The sequence below is a fragment of the Nicotiana attenuata genome, unplaced genomic scaffold (genome assembly GCF_001879085.1).
Source record: "Nicotiana attenuata strain UT unplaced genomic scaffold, NIATTr2, whole genome shotgun sequence".
Taxonomy (NCBI): Eukaryota; Viridiplantae; Streptophyta; class Magnoliopsida; order Solanales; family Solanaceae; genus Nicotiana; species Nicotiana attenuata.
Window position 1 is genome coordinate 552,178 of NW_017670574.1, and position 14,111 is coordinate 566,288.

The window sequence follows — 14,111 nt, forward strand, 5'->3', positions numbered from 1 at the left end:
GAGAACGACATGGGGCTGCTGGTGGGTGAGAGATTGGGGGTGGGCAGCTCTTTTAGGGGTCCTTGGCTGAAGCTTTTGGTTAGGGATAAGAGAAATTTGAGTGGAGAGAGAAAAATAATATAAAGCTTATTTTATGGCTTAAGCCTAGAGGTAACCATAAATAGATATTTGGCTATAAACAATCAAAAGATAGCTATGGAATATAATTTTTTAAAAAGGCATTTATTTAAAATAAATAAGGTATCAACCTTTGGTAACTATTCCTTTATAGATTTTGCCCAATACTTTTCAATCTTTGTCCGGCTAAAGTAAACGATATTAAAGATGATTATCTTTTAATTTGATTCGTTAATTATCTTTATCTCTAAATGTTGATGGCAAAGAAAAACCACAACGGTCGACTCTAAATCCAAAATGACAGCTAAAGAGAGTGACCTTTACCTTAAATAATATTGAGAAGCATGCTTAATACTTGAAAGATACATAATCAATTGTGATGTCTTTGGCCAGATTCCCTAATGAGGGTGTCCTTTTACCTCAAAAGATGATTATGATATGCTATGAAACTATGTGGTGGAGGACAATTATAGGAGGAATAAAATACGATTATTCTCAGCTAAGGCTGGCATGTGAGCCGGTTACGCCCGGGACCGACCCAAGCCCGCGAGCCCATTAGGGTAGTGGGCCTAACCGTTTAAGCCCGGGATCAGGGGGTGGCCTGCTAAGTGGGCCGGTTATTTGAAGAAGCACGCAAGGACCGGACCGTTGGGCCCGGGACCGGGTGCTAAGTAGGCCGGTTCAACCGGTCCCAGACGGGCCCAACGGCTATATTTAAAAAAAAAATTCCAAAAAAAATTCTAACCATTGGGGGGTTTAAAATATGGTCGTTGGCCTGCAAAAATGGCCGTTTAGGCTTTGTAAAATAGCCATTTAACCCCCCCCCCCCTCCCTCCTCGTCCCTCCCCCAACTTTGTTTTAACCCCAAATTTTTTATAATTATACTTTTTCCCTATTTTCAACTATAAATACCCCCTCATTCTTTTATTTTTCTCACAAAATCATCAATCTCTCTCTAATTTCTTCTATAATTGGTTACTTTATTGTTGTAATTTGTGTGAAAAATTGTGAAGTTGGTGAATTGAAGTATTCAAGTCTTCAAGTCTTCAACGATAATTAATTTTCAACAAGTTGTTCGTCAATTCGGTAAACTCGTTCCACCTCTTTAGTTTTAATATTATAGTTTTGTTTGTTTTATTTACTTTGTATAATTATAATTAAGATGGCCTATTCCTTAAAAAAAATATTTAGTAAAAATAAGGGAAAATTCAAGAGTGATGAATCTAGTGGCCAATCTATTCCTCCTCTAATTTCCCGGGCTCCCCTACCCAAACCCCATACCCGCTCTCCACCTGCTCCTATTCTTGATAATGATAATACTTTATTACAATTTACTAAGAGTCAATATGCACATAATGTTGGAGGTGGTGAACACTTAGGTCATGAATATATGAATTCTCTTTATGGTAATCCAACTATTGATGAAGAAGATGAGCAGGAAATAGATTTGGATGAAACGCAACCGGATGACGATACACCCACTAGTCCTGTTGCTGAAGTTAACCCAACTAATTCAAATGATGCCCCATCTGACCCCCCTGTTACTACCCCTATTTTTTCTAGACAACCTTCTAAACGGGCCGAAACATCTCTTGTTTGGCCTTATTTTATTCAAATAAGAGAAAAAAATAAAGTTAAATGTAAAACTTGTGGCAAAGAGTTAGCTTTTAACTATGTTACTCAGGGGGGGACGGGAAGTTTGAGGAGACACATAATGATACACCCTCAAGATAAAGTTTAATATCTTCAAATGAAAGTTGCGACCGGGGGGACAAGTCTACCTAGTCAGCCTGACCCTAGTACCAGGTAAAATCAATTTCAACCGGGAATTAACACTGTTACCGGTGGTATTTTATATTATGACCCAAGAAAAGATAGGGAAGAATTGACAAAAATGGTTACTATTATGTGCTTACCCTACAGTTTTCCGTCTAACCCTCACTTTGTGCATTATATTAGAAAAGTTTTTAATCCTACTTATAAATGATGGCCTCGCACAACCGTAAAGAACGATATTTATAAATATAAACATGAATATGAATATGAACAATATTTGTGCTATTTATTTACTCATATTAATTGTCGTGTTGCTATTACTACTGATATCGGTAGAAGTGGTAATGATTGTGATTATCTTACTGTTACCAGTCATTGGATTGATGAGGACTGGATAATGCAAAAGCGCATTATTGCTTATAGAATAATTAATTCACGTCACACAGAGCAGTTTATTTCTAGCACGGTTACGGATATTTGTAGATATTTTTGTATTAGCGATAAAATAATGTCAATTTCAATGGATAATGCTACTAGTAACACTAATGTTGTAGCCTTGCTTACCACTACACTAAATCCTGCATTTAGTGACATTTTCATGTTAGATGTATTTGTCATATTTATCATTTAATTGTGGTGATGGTATGAGAATTTTAAATGTTGAAATTGAAAAGGTTAAAATGGCTCTTCACTGGCTTTTTTATTCAAACCATAGAAGTAGACTTAGAGAATATTTTAAAAGATGCGATGAATTTGGCCTAAGAGAAAGAAAGGTTCTTAAACTTTGTCCAACTAGATGGAATTACATGTATGAAAGTTTAGTTGTTGCATATGAATATAGAAACCCCATAAACTCAACGTTTAATGCTCATGTAAGTGTTGATGATGAGAACCTTACAAATGCGGATTGGGCTAATGTTAAAATGCTTGTAGATTTTTCAGAAAAATTTCATGTTGTACATATGAATTTTCTGGGCAATATTATCCTACTATTTCTAACTATTTAGTTTATCTTGCAGAACTTGCAATTGTTTGCTTATTTTTCAGAGGGTGGGGAAATTTATGAACAAGCTATTGATTCTATGAGAAAGAAATTTAAAAAATATTTTTTCCCTATTCCCCCTATTTATGGTGTTGCTGCCTTATTAAATCCTACTATGAAATTAGGAGGTCCTCAATATTGGTATCAATCTATTTATAATGGTTTAGCACTTGAAGATGAGGAGTTGTCTACACTTTCGGACGCACAAGCCTCAATTAAAATAAATGCTCTAACTATTTATAGTGTTTATCAAATTTTAATAGATAATGCTAGACCAAATGTTCCAACTCCTTCTTCTTCTAGTTCTCAATCATCTAAAAGAACTGCGGGAGTAAGAGCATTTACTGCTTGTGCCGGGTTCAGGGTTTCTCAAGGTTGTAGCACTAGTGATTGTTCACAACTAAATGAGCTTGAAGTTTCTTTGTCACAGGGAATTGAGGAAGTGAATCCCGACGGCTCATTTAATCTTTTGGAATGGTGGAAGGACAAAGAAAAATACTTTCCGATTCATTCAAGGATGGCTCGAGATATTTTAACCATTCAAGCTTCAATAGTGGCATCAGAGAGCGCTTTCAGTCAAGCAAGACTTCAACTCGGTGATTATAGAGCGTCTATGAGGGAGAGCTTGGAAAAATTAGTACTTTTCAGAGATTGGATCCGTTCGGAACGAAGAAATTTTGGACTTGCTGAATCACAACCAGAGGTAGACGAAGCTTACGAAAAAATGCTAGCTGAACTTGCGGAGGATGCAGCTTCGCCCGGAAGCGGTGATGAACAAGCTTCTTTTCCGCCACCACCAACGGAAATTCCTCCGAACCTTGATGGATTTATGAAATTTGTAAGAGATACCATGTAAAATTAATATGTAACTTGTATTTTGGCACATCTTGATTAGTTTCTTTTTCTTCTCAATGGTGGTATTAGCAGCTTGTTGTGCTCATTCCATTGGGGGGGGGGGGGGGGGAGGAGACTATGAAAGATTGGGCCATGTTTTGTTAATGTCATAATAATAAAAATTTATAACGCATTCCTTTGAATATCGCTTTACAATATTTTGTGTTTTAAATTTGAATTAAAATATTTTAAGTCACAACTATATAATATAATTTACAAAAAATTACCTTAGATAAAATATTTAAAAAAAAATAGGCCAGGCCCACTTTTATATATATATATATATATATAAAAGCTATAAAATTTACAAGAAATTGCCTTAGATTAAAAAAATTTTAAAAAAAAAGGCCAGGCCCACATAGGCCCGAGACCGGCCCACTTAGCCCGAGATCATTAGTTCGTTGTCCTGGTCTCGATCCGGTTCCTACCAATAGCCCACGAAGTCCAGGACCATTTAAGCCCGGCCCACGAAGCCTGAGCTTACATAGGACCGGCCCACGAGGCCCGTTTAGGCCCGACCCCGGCCCGTCTGCCAACCTTAATCTCAGCACATCCTCTACCCAAACCACTAAAGTTTAGTATATTTTAATAAACCAGTGGATGCAATTATGTCAAGACTTTGGAACTGTTAACACATCCACTCTAAAAAACACAACATATTATATAACCTACTAAACTTGCTTATGCAATTAAGTTAGACTTTGGAACTAACTCATCTTAGGAATATTAGCTTCCATATCATTCACTGTCGTAAGCTCCTATTGGCTTTGGCACTTGATAAGGATGAAGAATGGTAGAAAATAGTTTTGCATGCCAGCCCAAAGAAAAAAAAATTAGTCGCCAAAATTGATAGAATATATATATGAGTCCACCAAACTATATAGAGACCAGGCCCTATATAGGTTTCCACAGATAATGCTAATGAAACAGTAAGTAAATGGAATATGGAACTTTTACGTGGAAAAATTCATGCTCAAGGGGATAAAAAACCACGACCTACACTGGTAGGATTTCAACTTCACTATGAGCAAACTTTAGATTACAACCTATGCATTCTAGGAATTAAACTCTCAATCCCTCACTAACTTGTAATACACCTATTACAAGCCACTTTGCAATACACCTATTACAAAGACTTCAATTCATGACTAACTCTAGTCACGACACAAACACCGAAGGTTTATGGTTTACAAGGGGTTCCTAATTAAAGCTTCTAGATAAGCAAATTAGGAATTATAATGAAGAACAATTACAAAGTTACAACTCAACCAGGGACATACACTAGACTTGCTGTAGGAACCGGTCCGTAGTAGTGTTGTACTTTGTTCTTGATGCACTTGAAAATTGAATGCTTGATAGATAGACGGTTGGAGTGCTTGAATGAATTCTCAAGTGTTCAAGTAATGTTTTGTTGTAATGCTCCTTGTTAATACAACTTGGATGACATCACTTGAATGATGTAATCACTTGTTAGTCAACAAGAAGTGACTGCTGTACTGTGCTGCACTGTTTGCGTGTACAGTGCAGGCAGTTCACTTTCCAGCTGTAGACAGTTGACTTCGTACTGCTGTCAGGGGAACCCAAGAGGATCAGATCCCTGTGTTAATTCTTTATCTTCTGAAGTCATAGCAACTCAGATTAGCTTAAGTCCGTTGATTTGAGTTGTGTACCAAGTGTATCAAGTTCCTTATCTGGTTCTTTGACAGTAAGTTTGTTAGATCATCAAAACATAAAGCTAAGGTACTGTAAATCCATCAATTTTCCCCTTTCTAATGATGACAAACTTAAAAATTGACAATCATATTTAGAACAACAAAAACCAGATAGAGTAACAAGAACGTCACAAGTTCCCCCTGAATTTGTGCTTCCTCCTGAATCAGTCCCTTCAATTTTGCTCTCTACTCTCTTCCCCCTTTTGGCATCATTAAAAATACACAAGCAAGCAAGCAGCATAAAGAAGTCTAGCCTAGCTAACTCATGCCAATTAGTTGCACACCATATGATAGATAAGAGAAGCAGAGAAACATAAGCATTTACAGCAAAAGAGGAGAGCCTTCATTAATATTATAAAACAAAATGTGGGCTGTTGAAAACAGGAACAGTTCATGTGAATTCCATCCATACCACAAAAAAAGCAACAACAATTACCACGAAACATCAGAATAGAAAAGATAAACTGGAAACTGGTCACAGTAGATTAACCTAGGGGACACTAGAGGAAGAGGGCTTAGAAGCATCAGCAAGAGTGTTGAGAACGAGATCAATCCGAGCATTTACAAGCATTTGCTCTACGAGCAGTTTCTCCTTCAGGTTCTCAACCCGTTGCTTGAGATCAACATTTTCTTTGGTTAGACGAGCAACCTCTGCACATGATGAACTAGAGGACCCTGGTGCCTCTTGAGCCTGACTTAGCTAAATCTCTAGAATGGCATTCCTTGCCTTTAACTTCCTAATCTCCTCAGTAGCACTGTTATGGGCATTGATAAGCCGTGAGATCGTCGAAGTGCTTCCTACCCCTCCACCTTTTTCAACACATTCACATTCCTCTAGAGTAGTTTGCGAGAAGGTCTGCTTCTTGGTCCCCACTTTGGGCTATCCCAAAGGCACATTAAAGAACTTGAAGACATGCGTGAGAAAAAATTCATAGGAGAGACCATGATTTCCATCTTTGTAAGCTACCACCTTTTGCATGTGCTCAATCATTACGGCTGGCAGATTAACAGATCGAAACCCATCCGGTGCTTCCATTAGATACATATCAGACTTGGATGTGATAGACCTCCTCTTAGCGCGAGGTAGCAGGACTTTGTTCACAAACTCAAACAGGAGCTGATACACAGGAAGCAAGGCTTTCTTATGCACCCGTTCCCCCCGCTGGACTGCTCCTTCCTTGACAATTTCATGCCTAAAGTTTGTGCTACAGACATCCCTAACAGAAGACATACCATCAGAAGGAACCTTACGGATATCTCCTAGCAAGGTAGAGTCCATAACAATGTCTACTCCATTAACCAAAGCACATATATGATCGAATTCAACAATGAAGAGGTCAGCATAGAAAATTTGGACCTCATCCTCATAAACCTTGGGCACATCCACTTTGAACAGGTGGCCCCACTGTTGAAATTCTGCCTCATACCAACCATCTCACATATTTCCGAGTCAAATGTGCGACCCCACAGAACTTTCTGGTACCTCAACCGTTCTTTACCAGACACACTTTCACGTTTCACTCTCTTCACAGAACCGGGTTCCTTCACATTCTCCAATTTTCTTTTACTAGACTTCACACTAGACTTACCCTTTCCACTTGATTTCACTAGAATATCATCATCAAACATTGACTCTTCAGCCACCACTTTCTTCAACTTGTCACAACTTTTCACTGACTTTTTACTGGGCGTTCCAACAGCCTCCTCTGAAACACTTTCAGCAGATTCTTTCTTTTTCTTAGTTCTTTTGACCAAGGAACTTGGTTCCTCTTGAGCTTCCTCATCTACTTCTACTATAGGAATGTTTTTGTCACGAACAATCTATCCATTCTTCACCATCCTCTTTTTCTTCTTCTTGCTACTCCTTTTACTCTTCTGCAGGGCAGACTCAAGATCCTCCTTTTTCTGCAACCTCGTAGTAGGTCGCTTAGGCGAGGGCTCAGGAGTGACTACTAGCCTTTTTTTGGCAATGAACAAATCTAGAGCAACATTATCCTGATCTTCTTCATCACTTGACCTCATAGTAGGAGGTACTACCTCCAAGGGCTCAGCATCAATGTGAGGAGAAGGATCAGGGTTGAAACTGACCTGGGAAGAAGATTCCTGACCTGTTTCCTCAGGAGAGGGGTCAGGTCCTTCAAGAGGGATCCCAATAGTTTCTTTTGGTGCGGATTGTTCAAAGAGCACAATCGTTTCTTCTCCCACCAACGACAGAGTCTCTTCCCCCTGAGACTCAGGCATAGTAGAGGTGACCTCATACACTATTCCTTCAGCAGATATGTCCAACATGTTTTCTATGGCCTCTCTCTCCTAAGATTCCATGGGTGCAACAAAATCCGAGACAGGAGTACCTGTATACTGATCAACACTATCCTCAGAACCCTTTTCTGCCTCTGGAGGCTCACTCTTTTCTCCATCTTTGCTTTGTTCTTTGAGAATCTCAGGCGACAGAGAAGAGAAACTATCGATTTTGGGGATTTTGGAGTTCTCAACACTTGGAGGGAGAATGTTGTCTGTGGGAGTGGTGAGAGTGATAGAGGGTGAAGGAGAATCAAGCTTAGGAGTATCACTTTCAATAGTGGTGGAAGGGGGAATGGTGAGAGGTGTTTCACTAGGAACGGAGGAGTAGAGGGTTTTCTCTTCAATGGTGGGAATGATTGTTTGATCTTCAGCCGCGGTAGAGGATTGGTTTGAAGTTTCTAGAAAGGCAGAGAGAGAGAGAGAGAGAGAGATGATTGTTCGAGGTTTTGTAGATGAGAGGATTTTAATGAGGGAAGAGGCAATTATGAGGGAGAGAGAAACCGGTTCTGAAACGACGGTAGTTTTGTGGGGAGGTGCAATGTTTCAGAGGGAAGTGAAAGGATTTGAACGAAAAGACGTGACATGCAGGGTCTGAAAAGGTTGATGACATGGCACTCATTTTTTTTTCTTTTGAGATATGTATGAGAAAAACACAAGACTACTAACCTGTGGTACAAGAACCAGGTTCTTTACCGGTCTTTCAAAAAATTCTCAACCCTCTTTTACCGCTATGCATTGCCTCAGCAGCTTCTATAATCATCATGCATGTCTACATGTAACGGCATAGAAATGAGTTAGACTTGGCCGAAAAACACTTTAGCTAATTTTACCTGTATGTGATTTTCATAGCCATATAGTAGGAATCAGGTTCTCAATTAGGCTTTATTAGCCCCAGTGCTAGCCTGTTTCTCTCAAAGTGTTCTCTGCTTAGTACTTTGGTGAAGATATTTGCAATTTGGTGTTTTGTGCTGCAAAACTTCATAAAGATAAGCCCCTTCTCCACATTGTCTCTATGAAAATGATGCCTCACATCAATGTGCTTGGTTCTTTTATGTTGGACTAGATTTTGTCCATGTTGAGTGCACTTTTGTTATCACATAGAAGAGGAACACAGTCAGTGTACACTCCAAAATTTTGAATTGCTGTTTGATCCATAGAAGCTGAGCACAACAGGAGGTTGCAACAACATATTCTGCTTCAGCTGTTGAAAGACCTACCGAGTTTTGCTTCCTTGTTCCCCATGAAATAAGACATGATCCTAGGAAGTGAGCCATTCTAGATGTGCTTTTCCTGTCTATAAGATAACCTGCATAATCAACATCAGCATACCCAATAACATTAAAATTGTCACCTGAAGGGTAGTACAGAACCAGGTCCTGCGTTCCCTTAAGATATCTTAAAATTCTTTTGGTAGCCTTCAAATGAGATTCCTTGGGATTTGACTGATATATTGCACACAGTCCCACACTGAAGACAATATCTGGCATGTTGGTAGTGAGATAGAGAAGAGACCCAATAATGCCTTTATACATTGTTTGATTTACAAGAGAGCCAGATTCATCTATGTCCAATCGAGTGGTAGTGGCAATGGGAGTGTCAATCACTTTTGTGCTTCCATATCAAATCTCTTTAGAAGCTCCTTGATATATTTCTGCTGACTGATGAATGTACCCTTCGTGGACTGCTTCATTTGAAGATCCAAGAAGAAATTCAACTCACCCATCATGCTGATCTCAAACTCACTTCCCATGAGTTTTGCAAATTCCTCACATAGTGAGTCAGTTGTTGCCCCAAAAATGATATCATCAACATATACTTGAACAATGAGCAGGTTCCTCCCTCATTTCTTCAGGAACAAAGTATTGTCAATTTTTCCTCTTGTAAAACCATTTTCTAAGATAAACTTTGAAAACCTTTCATACCACGCTCGAGGAGCCCGCTTCAACCCATACAACGCCTAGTCCAATTTGAACACATATTCAGGGTGTTCATGACACTCAAAACCTGGAGGTTGGTTTACGTACACTTCTTCCTTGAGGAAGCCATTCAGAAATGCACTTTTGACATCCATTTGGAACAGAGTGAATTGCATATGTGAAGCAAAGGCAATGAGGATTCTGATAGCTTCCATACGAGCAACTGGAGCAAAAGTCTCATCATAATCAATTCCTTCCTCCTGATTGTAACCTTGGACAACTAACCTTGCCTTGTTCCTTATAGTATTCCCATGTTCATCAAGCTTGTTTGTGATTCCTATGATGGTACGATCTGAGGGTCTAGGTACCAGGTGTCACACTTTGTTCCTTTCGAATTGATGCAGCTCATCTTGCATAGCTGTGATCCAGTCTGCATCTTTTAAGGCTTCCTTAATGTTTTTGGGCTCTATTTGGGAAAGAAAGGCTGAGAAGGCAAGTGAGTTTCTAGCTTTTGATCTGGTTTGGACTCCTGAATCCAGAGGGGTAATTATGTTGTTAAGAGGATGAGAGCTTTTGAGTTTCCAGTTGGGCACTTGAGCTTCATTTATAGAGGAGCTGGGTAATCTTGATTGGTTTCCTTGTATTTTTCTTTCAGCTACCTGTGGAGTACTTTGAACTGCATCAACCACTCTTTCTTCAGCTTTAGTGGTTGTAATTATAGTACCCGATTCCTCTCCGACTGATGAGGAAGAGACTGCATTATCTTCACTTGGCTCCTTCACTTGACTCATCATGTCTGCCTTTCCATTTGCCATATCAATGACTTCACCTGGAACCAACATAGGCACTCCATCTTGATCATCCATGTTGCTTTTCTTACAGGAGAGGTAGGACTCGTCAAAGATTATGTGTACACTTTCCTCAACACATTGAGTTCGCTTGTTGTAAACCTTGTAGGCTTTACTCTGAGAAGAATATCCCAAAAAGATCCCTTCATCACTCTTTGCATCAAATTTTCCAAGCTGATCCTTTCCATTGTTGAGGGCATAACATTTGCACACAAATGTTCTTAAGTGAGTCAGCTTGGGCTTTCTTCCATTCAGCAACTCATAGGGAGTTTTGTTCAAGAGAGACCTAATCATGCACCTGTTCACCAAATAACAGGCAGTGTTGACAGCTTCAGCCCAGAAGTTCTTAGCAATCCCACTATCGATCAACATTGTTCTTTCCATTTCTTCAAAAGTTCTATTCTTCCTTTCCACAACTCTATTTTGCTGTGGAGTTCTTGGGGCTGAGAAGTTATGGGTAATGCCATTTTTGTTGCAGAATTCGTCAATCTTAGCATTGTCAAATTCTATTCCATGATCTGATCTAATGCATGCTACTTTTGACTCTATTTCACTTGAATTTTCTTCACAAAGGCTACAAAAACTTCAAAAAGTCTCATCTTTTGTTCTAAGGAACAGAGTCCAAGTGAATCTGGAATAGTCATCCACTATCATAAAAGTGTATCTTTTTCCTCCCCTGCTTTGCACTCTCATGGGACCACATAGATTCATATGAAGGAGATCAAGTGGTTTTTAGGTGCTGACATCCTTCTTTGGCTTGAATGAGGACTTCACATTTTTCCCTCTAGTGCAGGCATCACAAACCTTGTGCTCTTTGAACTTTGACTTGGGCAGACCACGAACCAGGTCCTTCTGAACCAGTTTATTCAGTAGAGAGAAGCTTGCATTCCCCAGTCTTCTGTGCCACAGCTCAGCATCATCATCAACTGCTTTCAAGAAACTCAGATCACCACTTTGTAGGGACTCAAAATCAGCAACGTAGATATTCTTGTATCTTTTGGCCACAAGTACCACTTCACCAGTTACTAGATTTGTAACTGTGCATATCTTTGACAAGAATTCCACTTTGTTTCCTTTATCACATATTTGAGAAACACTCAAGAGACTGTACTTGAGACCATTTATATAATACACATTCTCAATAGAGTGAGTGAGTGATTTCCCAATCTTTCCAACTCCAAGAATGTACCCCTTTTCCCATTGCCAAAGGATACACTCCCTCCTTGCAGGGCTTTTAGTGAAAGAAAGTCCATGGTATTCCCAGTCATGTGCTTTGAGCATCCACTGTCCATGAACCATTATTGAATGCTTCCTTTTACTATTCCCTGCACAAGAAAATCAAGGATTAGATTTAGGAACCCAAGTAAGTTTGGGTCCCTTGTAATAAACAAGAGGATGAATAAGTGCTCTTCTAGTCCATGCAGGTAACATGTGCTTTTTATGGGTGGCACCTAGTCCTCTTTCAGCAAAAACTTTGTTTTTCTATGAGACCGAAACCTGGCTTGGCAATTTTCTTTGAAATGCCCATTGTTCCCACAGTGCGTACACAACCAATTATCAGGTACAGTAACATATTTGCTATGAGGGTTATAAGGAGTTCTCTCCCTTTGAAACCCTATTCCCTGCCTGTTTCCACCATTGTTAACGTACATGGCATTAATATCATCCGAGGACCAGGTCCACTTAAGAGACTTCTCAAGATCATTTTTTACTCTTTCCAATTCTGCTTGAATTTGTCTATTTTTCTCAAGTTCAGCACATAAACTAGTTTTTACATCATTTAACTCGTTATCAAGCCTAATATGTGCTTCGCTAGCAACATCTTTTCATTTCTCAAAATTTCTAGGACTACATTCTGCTTTGAGTTCCTCTATTGTTTCCCTCAAGTCTATAATCACAACTAAGAGTTCATCTCTTTCTTGCTCCAAAACATCAACTTTCTACACTTAGTCATTCTTTTCTTTACTGAAATTTTTAATGGTTTCTTTTAAGTCAACAACTACTACCATCAGATCATCTCTTTCATGTTCTACACTAGCAATTTTCTTAGTTAGAACATCCTTTACATTTTTCAGATTATCTATGGTTTCCTTCAAATCAACCACACAGATTACCAAGTCATCTCTAGTTTGTTCAGCATCTCCTAATTCTATGATTAAGTCATCCTTATCATCTACAAGACTATGATAAACATCAATTATCACATTTGCTAATGACATGAGTTTCTTAGAAGAGTAGGATTTCAAATTTCTCTGAACATCCCTAAAATTTACCTCATCATCGTCATCATCTCGTCATCATCTTCATCATTGTCTGACTGAGCCATCAGAGCAAAAATTAAATCATATTTGTTGGCTTCACCTTCAACTGCCATCATAGAGCTATCACCTGCATCATTTTCTTTATTAGACTCACCGGAGGAATCTCCACCATGCTGCAAGAGCTTGCTTCACAACATTGTCAGCGGTGTTCTTTCTTTTGAAGCGTTTGTTAGGAACCGGGTTCCTCTTGGCTGCTTTATCAGAGTTGTGTTTGAAATGTTCTAGCTTCAGGAGAGGGCAATCCTTGATGAAATGCCCTGGCTTTCCACATTTATGATAGAGGTCATAATTTTTTGGCCTACTAGAACTACCTTTCTTTGGTATACCTCCATTTCTTCGAACCATTTTCTGAAACCTTCTGGTTAAGTAAGCCATGTCACTGTCCTCCTCACTTGAGTCATTTCTTTCAGCCTTGAGTACCAGGTTCTTTTCCTTCTTTGGTTCTCTTCTTTCATTGTCCTTCTTCTTCTTCATATCGTAAGTTTTCAGATTTCCAACTAGCTCATCTATGGTTAACGCCTGCAAATCCTTTGCTTCAGTAATGGCATTCACTTTACTCTCCCACGAACCGGGAAAAACACTGAGAATTTTCCTCACGAGCTTGTTCCTAGGAATGATTTCACCAAGCGAGTGTAGCTTATTTATGATGGAAGTGAATCTTGTGTGCATGTCTTGAATAGATTCATCGTCCTTCATTCTGAGGAGCTTATACTTAATGGTGAGCATGTCAATCTTAGATTGTTTTACTTGAGTGGTTCCCTTATGTGTTGTTTGTAAAGCTTCCCATATCTCCTTGGCGGTTTGAGAGGCTGAGATCCTGTTGTATTCATCAGGTCCTATGCCACATACCAAAATTTTCTTGGCGCGAAAGTTTTTCTCCACGGCTTTCCTATCTGCATCGTTGCATTCTTTCCTGGTTTTTGGCATCGTCATAGGAGGGTATCCAACCTTCTTTGTTGGGACATAAGGACCATCACAAATAACATCCCACAACTCTGAATATTCTGCCATGATAAAGTCATGCATTCTTGTCTTCCACCACCCATAGTATTGCCCATTGAACCTGGGTGGTCTGTAGGTAGACTGACCCTCTTCAAAATTTGGTGGAGCAGCCATGAGGATCCTTTATAGGTGTTAACCCGATAGAAAGAACCCGCTCCGATACCAATTGATAGAATATATGA